Source organism: Pempheris klunzingeri, chromosome 9 (assembly GCF_042242105.1).
Source record: "Pempheris klunzingeri isolate RE-2024b chromosome 9, fPemKlu1.hap1, whole genome shotgun sequence".
Classification (NCBI taxonomy): domain Eukaryota; kingdom Metazoa; phylum Chordata; class Actinopteri; order Acropomatiformes; family Pempheridae; genus Pempheris; species Pempheris klunzingeri.
In genome coordinates this window covers 4364879-4374467 of record NC_092020.1, presented here as the reverse complement: position 1 = coordinate 4374467, position 9589 = coordinate 4364879, and positions in this window count along the sequence as shown.

Below are 9589 nucleotides of genomic sequence, written 5' to 3'. Positions count from 1 at the left end.
CATAAGCCATTGGCCAAGGCAAAGGAGAGTGATCAGTGAGGTGAATCACGTAGCTCCTAAACACTTATCGCTGGTTTGTGACATGAACAAGCTGAACAACAGTGGCCCGCACAAACCAAGGTCTCTCTTTTCTCCTTAATTAGTTTTGCCTTTTCTTCAGCGAGTTCATTTCACCTCCTCTTTGTGTGTGAAATGGAACGTCCTTGCAAACTTTAGGCGATGTCTCAGAAATTCCTTTTTCCGCGCAGTTGTAGCAAATAAAAAAATCTGGAGCCTCCCAAAGGCTCCTGTGAGGTGAGGGATGAAAGCCAGTGAGCGGGAGAATGGGTAGAAAGCTGGAGTGAGGGGGGTTTGATGCAGTCTCCTGAGTGAGGGGAAGGGAGAGAGAGTGAGAGAGAGGGGAAATGCAAGGGGAAAAAGTGTCCCCTGGAAAAAAAAAATAGCTCATTGATGCAACCATTTCCTCTTAACCTCAAACAGCAAGCTTCTGAGCTAAGAGGGGAGGAAACCAGGGAGCTTTCTTGAAAAAGAAAGGGAGAAAAAGGCATTTGTCCTCTGCCTTTTTCCCTCCTTCAACCCCCTTCCTCCCCTTTTCTTTAGACTCTTTGAGCAGGAGCTGGAGCATCTCTCAGAGAAATGACAGTTCTTATACAGGAATTTGGTTCTGTAATTAACCTGCTCATTTGCTAATTTGACTGTAATCAAGCCTCTCATCTTTCCCAGCGGGGAGCCAGAGCTCTTTGAGCAGACAAGGCAGGAGACAGTAGCAGCGGGCTCAGTGATGAGTTGCATTAAGAGCCTCCTCTCCTTTACTTCACCTTCCCAAAAACTGCGTGCTCACAGGAATGAGCAAACAAGCTCAGGTAAAATGCATAGTGGAGGCTGACACATATGGTGTAGTGTGAAAAAAGTGGGCAGTGAAGGACGAGGCTTTCCTCCGGGCTGCTTGTGTCTGCGGTGGCTCTGCTGTGTATCTCAGCCTCTGTGGTCTCTGTAGCGCACTCACACAGTTTAAGAAAAAAGGGAAGCACAGGCATAGGTATTCTCAATTCAAAACCATTCAAAGCAAACTATCCAGCTGACATTTACATCTGTGAAGACCCAGCGTGCGTCCTTTTCTTCTCCCTGAATGATCAGAATCCAGTATATCTCTTTTGATTCCCTCTTTATGATGCTCTTCTATTCTTTTGCTGAGTCTGTGTTTATCTGCTCTCTGGCTCACATTGAAGCACGGCGACGGGCTCTCCACACAGAGCGGGACTCTATCGGTTGCCAGGGGCAACAGAAGCGCGAGGTAATGGCATCAGACCGGCTATTAGTTTTGATGTGAACTTCATAGTTAACAATTAAGAGAGCACGAGAGAGACCGAGCCACTGGGGCAACATTTACATGCTGCCTGTTAATCCATTAATGGGGCTGATTGAGCAGCACTCCAAACGCAGCACTTCAGCTGGAGTAACCTGATCAGCCTCAAGTTGAGCTCAGATTCTGATTGGGCGGTAGCTCGGCTGCCTTAGCCCACTGAAAATCTGTTCATTGGCTGAATTTTAGAGTAATAGCTCCAAGTAACTGTCGATTGCATCAGACAGCTCAGATGCATTAATTTCATCTACTAAAAAAGACTCTTGGTTATTAAGAGGATAATATACATAAGCACTGAATTTTCAAAGGCCTCTCTGTGTCATCATAATTAAAGATTCTGGGTGAAAGTCTAATTTATTATTGTGTTTCATGGTGAAAATAATCCTCTGATACACAGGTGGTTGTACGAGCAGTATACCACTACTTAATCTTCCTCTTAGTGTGACAAAGCAGTTTAATCCAATTAGGTGATCCTCTGCTGCACAGACTTTGAGAGCCAACATGTGTACCTTACTTGTGAACTCATTTAAATATAATATAATATTTTGATCCAATGATAAAATACTTTGGTGGTCTGCGTTTAATTGGCAGAAGAACAGTCGGGAGAGAAACGGAGGGAGGCAGACGGAAATGAGGAAGAAGTTATTCAAGAACAGAGAGGGGCCGACTGAGAAACCGGCTGCCTAACACTCGGATTCAAGAGGAAAAATCTCTTTGATGCATCGAGTGTGACTGGAGAAGTTCTACTCATCCAAGCCTTTCCTCTGTCATTCTCTTTGTCTAATAGTTTTTATATGCAATTCATAAGCCAACCGCTAACCCAACGATGTCTTAGTTGCTTCTTTTCTTTTCCATCCCCCTACCGTCCTCCTTTTTTTCTTACAGCACTCGTCTGTGGTGATTCCTGCTCTCCAGATGACACCACAGCAGGTGTTGTGATTGGAGGGATCAGCCTGTCTCAGTCCAATCTTGCTTGGAAAGGCGTCCAGGAGCGGGAATAATCCCTTAATGAGCCTAGCACACTAACATACTTGTGCCATGCACACATTCAAAAGAAGGTGCCGCGTAGACAGCATGTGCCACTGACACATTTACCAGGACTTGGTAACCTACACTAGGATGGGTGCCAGGCTACTGTAACAAAGAACCAGTGTTTACCAAAGCACATAAAAGAATCAGCCCAAAAAGGACACAAGGCAAGGATGCAGCCTGTGGACTAATGATTGGTGCATTTTGCTAGGTTGTGTGAGGCATCTCCATGCAGTTGCCATCTCTACACAAAATGGGAACAGCACAAAAGGAAAGTGGTTGGTTGGCATGACGACAGCACTGAGTCAAAGTCTAAAGAGCTACTGGGCCCAATTATGAATGTTTGGTCAAATGTGCATGTAAGCACACACCCACACATGCGCACACACACACACACACACACACAGATCTGACATGCACATGGGTAACATTCCCCGCAGATGCACAAGTCATAAAGGTGAGCAAAAGATGTGTCTCTCCAAAAATAACCCTCTTTTTAAAATCTCACAGGTATGCTTTGAGCATCCTCCACAGTCCCACAATGCAACTCACCTGACGACCACCATCTGGTGTTTCAGTGCAAAAATGACCCCTAAAAGGACCCTTACCTGGCATTGACCTCAGCTAAAAAGTTTTTCATCAGTTTATGCAATTTTTCTCTAATAAGCGCAAAAAGCTGTCTCAGTGAAATGAAGTTCCTGCTTCCAACATGAAAGGGTGTAAAAAAAAGAAAGTATGAGATGAAAATGTGTGCTACTTTTAGTTTTGTTTAAATCTTCAGTAGTTTGCAGGAGAAGTTGCTTGTGGGCCCCTAGCTTTACTATTCCTCCCTCTGCTTTCTTTACAGGAGACACAGACATAACTCGCCTACTCAAAAAGGCTGAGCCACATCAGGGCTGCATAAAAAATTCCCTGATGAAGCAAGATCCAAATGAGCTGCGTGTTGCAGTGGAGAAGAAGTCAATAAAAGTGGATGGATTTTCAACCAGGGAACAATTATGTGTTTTTGTAGTGGGATGATGTTTACCTCAGTATTTTGTACAGTTTTGTTTGTGTCTCATTGTTTATGAATCCATGTGTATCAATGCGTTTTTCCTCTCATCAATCAGCAACAGCGAGGTGTGTCTTGACATAGCCGGCCTGACATGGTCCTGCGTGCTCATGAGTGCGTATACATGCAGGCAAAACCATTTCTTGTACAGTTCACAGCCTCAGTCTAGCAGCCCTCCACCTCCAGCCCCTCCAGGCGTGGCCAGAGGGGAGAGAGGATGGAAGACAGAACACACTCACTCCAGTGGGATTAAGACTATTTTTAGATAAGCGCCCCCTGGCTGCGCTGGAGTGCAAACATGTACCTGTGACTAATCCATGACACATGCATGCAAACAAGCACCACGCATCCCGACATTCTGCATGAATGCACGAACACAGGTTTGCCCCTACATGCTAATGGAAAGGATAACACTTCATAATACATGCGTTTAACATGGCACGTGTCAAACTCCGTTTTTTAGAGTGCAGAAAAGAGACTGCGAGGCCAATGCAGAGATGATATCACAAATGGTGTATTTTCCTTTTAAAATATAACCCGTGTGTCTGGGCTTTCAGACCTGTGACCCCCTCACCCCGAGACAAACCACAATTGTCACAGCAGCAGTGTCGCCACCTAACCCTTCCCCTCAGCTCTCACCTCTACAGATAGAGAGGTCCCATCTAAGTTTCAAACCCTGTAAAATATTCATCAGCACCGAAAAAGGAAAACTTTTAATACACATGAAACAAGACCCTGCTGCCTTTGTTGTTGCTCCCTATCTCTTGCTCCCTCTCTTTTCTCCCTTCCTCCCTCTCGACTGGTCCCTCTCTGTGGTTCTCATGAATAATGAAGGCCTATAGAATCCAGTGGCTCAGATTGTCCCTGCAGTCGGATACAGCTCTCCTGTATTGATCAAATAAGGCTCCTTAAATAATTAACCAAGCCTTTGTCATGCAAATGAGTGGCCGCACCAGTGAGTGTGTGTCTGTGCGCTCGTGTGGCTGCGAGAACGAAATGCTGGAAGTTGCCGAAGGTTCATGTTGGGGCCTGCAAACAAGTTACGCCTTACAAACAAACTCGTGTAAGTACATGGCGGCGTGAACACACACACACACGCAGCCGCACACATGCACGTTCAGATCAAGCAAACATTCTCATTAGTCAATCAGTGGGTGCATCTGCTCTGTCCAAATGAACCCTTACTTCCCTCCCATAGATCTCACCCTGTTTTTCCCCTCTCAACCTCCCCTCTATCCATAACTTTCTCACTTTTCCGTTATGGAGATGATAAACAGTTGCAGCGAGGGAGCACGAGATAAAGCAACATGGGCAGACAGAACAGAAAAAAAAACATAATTTATACCGGCATCTGTGCTGAGCCTCGGTTTTACACAGAGTTTACAAACTGCGAGAGAAGGGAGATGAGATAACTTTCACTCATTGTGCTTCTCATTCATCCCCGCTCTTCAATAGTTCTGGCAACATACAGGCGCTTGGAAAGGGAACCTGCCATACGACTTTGTTTCTTTCTTCCAAGGACAGGCTCCTTTGTAATGCAACAGTTCTTTGTGACAAACAGCTCATTTTCATTAACCCCCCCCCCCCTCTTTTTTTTAAATTTTTTTTCATTCTGTGACTTCTGTGTAATATATCTGGGTGTCTTTTCTGTAGTCTGTTACAGTTTTCCTTTAGTATGCGTGTGCGTTTTCTTGAGTTGCAGCAAAAACATAGAGATAATAAGAAAGCCTACTTTCAAAACGGCCATGCAGTAAGAATTGTGTGAAACTTACATGCTTGTTTTATTCTTTATTTTATCTTTCATGTTCAAATTTGTTTTACTACCATAATTGGAGGGTAGCCCTGGCTGTTAATTACTAATACTGATAACTGATTAGGCTGAAATATTTGGGAATAAAAAAGGAAAAAAAAAGCAGCATGAGAATGCAGCAGTTTTTTTTTTTAAAAAGATTAATTAACTGGTTTGATTACAGTGATAATAGAGTCATTGAACAAGCTGTCCAGCTCTGTGTCTCATTTTATCCCATGTTTTGGTTGTACAACTTTAATTAGGCTCCCTGACCTGCAATTATCACTTTTTAGATGTATTTTTGACATCATCAAGCTACTCTTTTAGATGATACGGTGATGAGATGCTTTGCTGGTCTTGTGAACACCAACATCAGAGCTCCTGTATTTTGTTTAACTCGTGTGAGCTCAGAGATGGGAAGTGTTTCAGTTAAATGTTTTTAAGATACGCATTTAATTACAAAATCTGTATTTTGTGATTTGTATTTTGCTGGACAGAAAAACACAAGATGTATTTTCTAACATCATGCTTTAAGAGCTTGTATTTGTGCATTTGAAATACATTATTTATTTCATATTATTGTCAAATAACACATTTCTATCCCCAGGTTTAACCTGTAGTGTTCCTCCTGACCAGTAGCTTGAGGAAAGAGGCTGCTTTAGTGTTTGGTGCCAAATGTCCTCTATAATAAATCTATGTAATCAAAATAATCAGACTACAGCGAGCCTACTGAATGACACTAAGATCTACAGAAGAAAAGAGTAATAAACAAACATGTGCTCTTGAACTGGCCAATACACTTATTAGACAGTAACGTTAATATAACAGCTAAGTCACAGAAATGCTGAGGCTGCCTGGAATACTGGCATCTTGTGGTTAATCATCCTGTGGGTTGCTTCAATAGTGAGATTAATTTCAGCAACTTCTGTTAGTCGGGACAGAATTCAGTTCTGGTATAGCTACATTAGCATAGCTACAATTAGGTGTTTTACAGTAGCCATTCTTCAGAATCAAATTAGCAGCCGTCACGTGTGAAATGTGAGTAAAAATCTATGTTGGCAAAAGAAATAAATGAGATCAGCTGCGGTTGGTAGGTTGCTGACAACTACCCCATTACAATAGGTACTTCCACTGGTAACATTTTACCACGGCAGCAAAATAAAATCACATAACACAAAGAAAAAAAAAATGTTTCACAATCAGTCATCTGCTCCACTTCCTCAATATAGACATACGTGTGGAAGACGTCTGGTTTTAGGCTGTTATTATATTTAATTTCTCTTCTGTGGCAGCGAACACAAAACACTGCCTTTCACTGACCGTTATGCTGCAGCCTGAACTTCTCCAGACACTTTATGGATGAATTAAGTAACTTAAAGTAGCAATCTCAGTGTTGCTCTCTCTGGCAGCATCTATTACACTAAGTGGTAACTGCAGGTGTGTTTTTGCAGAAATCCAAACAGTGACGCTTACTGTTTTAATCTCAAATTTCTTTTTCTCTTCTCTGATTTCTTTTCTTTTTTTCGTTCTTTGTCTCTTTTGCTTTTATTTCATCAGTGGGCTCAATCATCATTGTGTTAGCTCATTCAGTGATGTAACAGGCACTTAAAAACTTTGTGGTTATAACTTTAACTACCACTAATAGCTAATAATGTGGGTACTTCTCTCAGACACCAGGAGAGAATACTATAATATGACGATATCAGTTTGTGTAAAATTAAATTTTGGATTTTCAATTGACAAATTATTTGTATTTCAATTAAATACATTTTCACACCAGTATTTAGTATTTTGTTTAAATACATTTCATGAGCAAGCATTTGTAATGTGATAAAACATATTTTGATTTTTTGTATGAGCTGCCCTGCAATTTAAAGTTTAAAAAGTAGCTTCATGCCTTTAGTTTTTTTTTCTTAATTGTTTGCCCTTCCCTCAATCCTCTTCCCTAAACCTAAAGATATGGCTGAATGACAACCAGTGGCCCAACTTTGACTGCTCTCTCTTAAATTCATTTTTCATTTCCATGGCAACTGCCTGTATGTACTCTGTTCTCATTTAATCCTTTCTTTTCCTCATTATGCTAATTAAGACCAACTCATAAGGATCACACCAATAAGTGCTCCTTCCTCTGTTTTCTTCTCTCCAGCTCCTCTTCCCCTCTGAGCCATCGTGATTAAATGAGCAGAGAGTTAGGAGCATAAAAACACAGCTTTAACCCTGCTGCCATCGACGCACTGTTCGCATTGAACGGTGTTAAAAACTGATTTCATAGCAAATTAAATGTTAATTTTACTCTGCATAGCTGAACACTGATTTGCTTTTTTTGTTTAAATATACTCTGTAATAGACTGTGTATTTCTGTATATGGTACCTGTGTGTGTGGATGTAAATGTGCTGTGTGTGCATGCTTGAGCGCCTGCGAGCATACACGCCGACATGTCCTAAACGCTCATGTGTGTTTCGGGGGATATTAAGCAAACACAACTCCCCCAGAACCCTTTATAATTCTCACAGGGGAACCTTTGGAGAAACAGAAGTGTGTGCCTCAGCACTCAACTTTGATCAGTAGACAGCATTTTCTCGCTACAGCCCCTTTTGTCATGTGTTGCTGGGGATGTTGCCAACTTATGTCGGTTCTCAGTCTCCACATAGACCCCTACATGGTCATTCTAATCTGTAATCACAAAGATCCAACATCACGGAAAACTTTAACGTCTAGTCTGCCTCCAAGCCTCGCAAGGCTCCTGTGGCTGTTACTCGTTACGTCTCTCTGAAAGAGGGAGAAGGAGAGAGCAGAGATTGCCACTGGGAAGGAGTGATGCCAGACTAGAAAACATTGCATTTCTTTGAAAGAACCAAGGTGTGCTCACTTCTTTCTTTATCTCTCTGCCAAAATGACTGTGTTTCCCAGTAACCCATCCTCTCCCTCTGACTTTGCGGCTCCAAAGAAGCTGGGCTATTTAGCTTGACAACATTGGTAAATTACATAAAATAGGAATGGAAAGGGCCAGTTGACATTTGCGTAGATTTTTGTCAATAAGCATTGTCACCCCTGGACGCCCTGTGTTTAACAGCAGCAGACCTTGATTTAATTACTACTCTAGATCCACATCTATCCACTGTCACTCACACACCAGAGCACAAATGCCACAGAGGCAGGGATAGGGATGATTGGGGGGAAGCTGGTGCTGGGGAAGGGTTGAAAATGCCACATTCTTTGTCTTTTTCACAATTACAGAATACCAGAATGTGCTGTGGAAATTTAATTCTTTATGAAAAGATGACATGATGACACCAGGTAGCAACAAATAACATTGAGAATAATTATGCAAACTTCATCATGAATTTAGTAATTAAACCACGAAATCATCAACTTTGAATCTGAAGATACTTTGCTCCTGCTACTTTTTCATTAAAGTGATTTCTTTCTTATAGTAATAATATACTAATGATATCTTGTTTTACCATGCGATTTTCTATTTTATTACATGTGACTCTTTGGTTACAGTTCTTTAACTTGTATGTTTACCGTTGAAGTCCTCAGTTTACTCACGAAATCAGCTCTGCTCTCCTCTGTTTGCAACTCACGCATGCCTACGGGGACCAAAAGCATTCATTCCCCACAGCTATTCTTAACATGCTCACTTGATGGCTTTGGTACACACACACACACACACACACACACACACACACACACACACACACACACACACACACAGAGCTAAGGCCTTGCCAGGGGAAAGCAGGCAAACTTTGCCCCAGCGCAGCCACATCTCCCCAGGACAGGAAAAGAAAATGAACAAGAGTGATTTGTGTGTAAGTGTGGAACCGAACACACAACGTGTTTTTCCGTAAAGCTTTTCTGTCAGCTCTGAAGGCTCTGAGAGCACACGGCCCATACAAATAGGCCGCCCCAGGGCATGCTTCCTCTAATACGCCACAACTATCAGCAACAGATGACAGAATGGGGAGGGTGGTGACACGGAGAACGACGCTAAAGCTAGATCACCCCTAACAGAGGGAGACACGAGGCTGGCTCGGGGTAGAGAGTGTATGACATAAGGGGGACCGGGGGACAGACAGATACAAATACAGGGAATAAATGACACAAGAAGCAAAGAAAGGATTAGAAAAATGTGAAAGCTTATATAAAAGTAAATGAAAATGCACGTACAAATTAGGAGTGGAGCAGCGCTGCATATTTACCATGAGAGGTCACATGTAATGAGTCTGTACATTATAAGATCCTGAGAAGGGCAGTGTGGGTGTATTTAATAATGATATGTTGTGAGAACAACATAGACTGAGACAGAGACGGAGAGGCAGAGAATAAGACTGAGAGATACCACACAGAGAA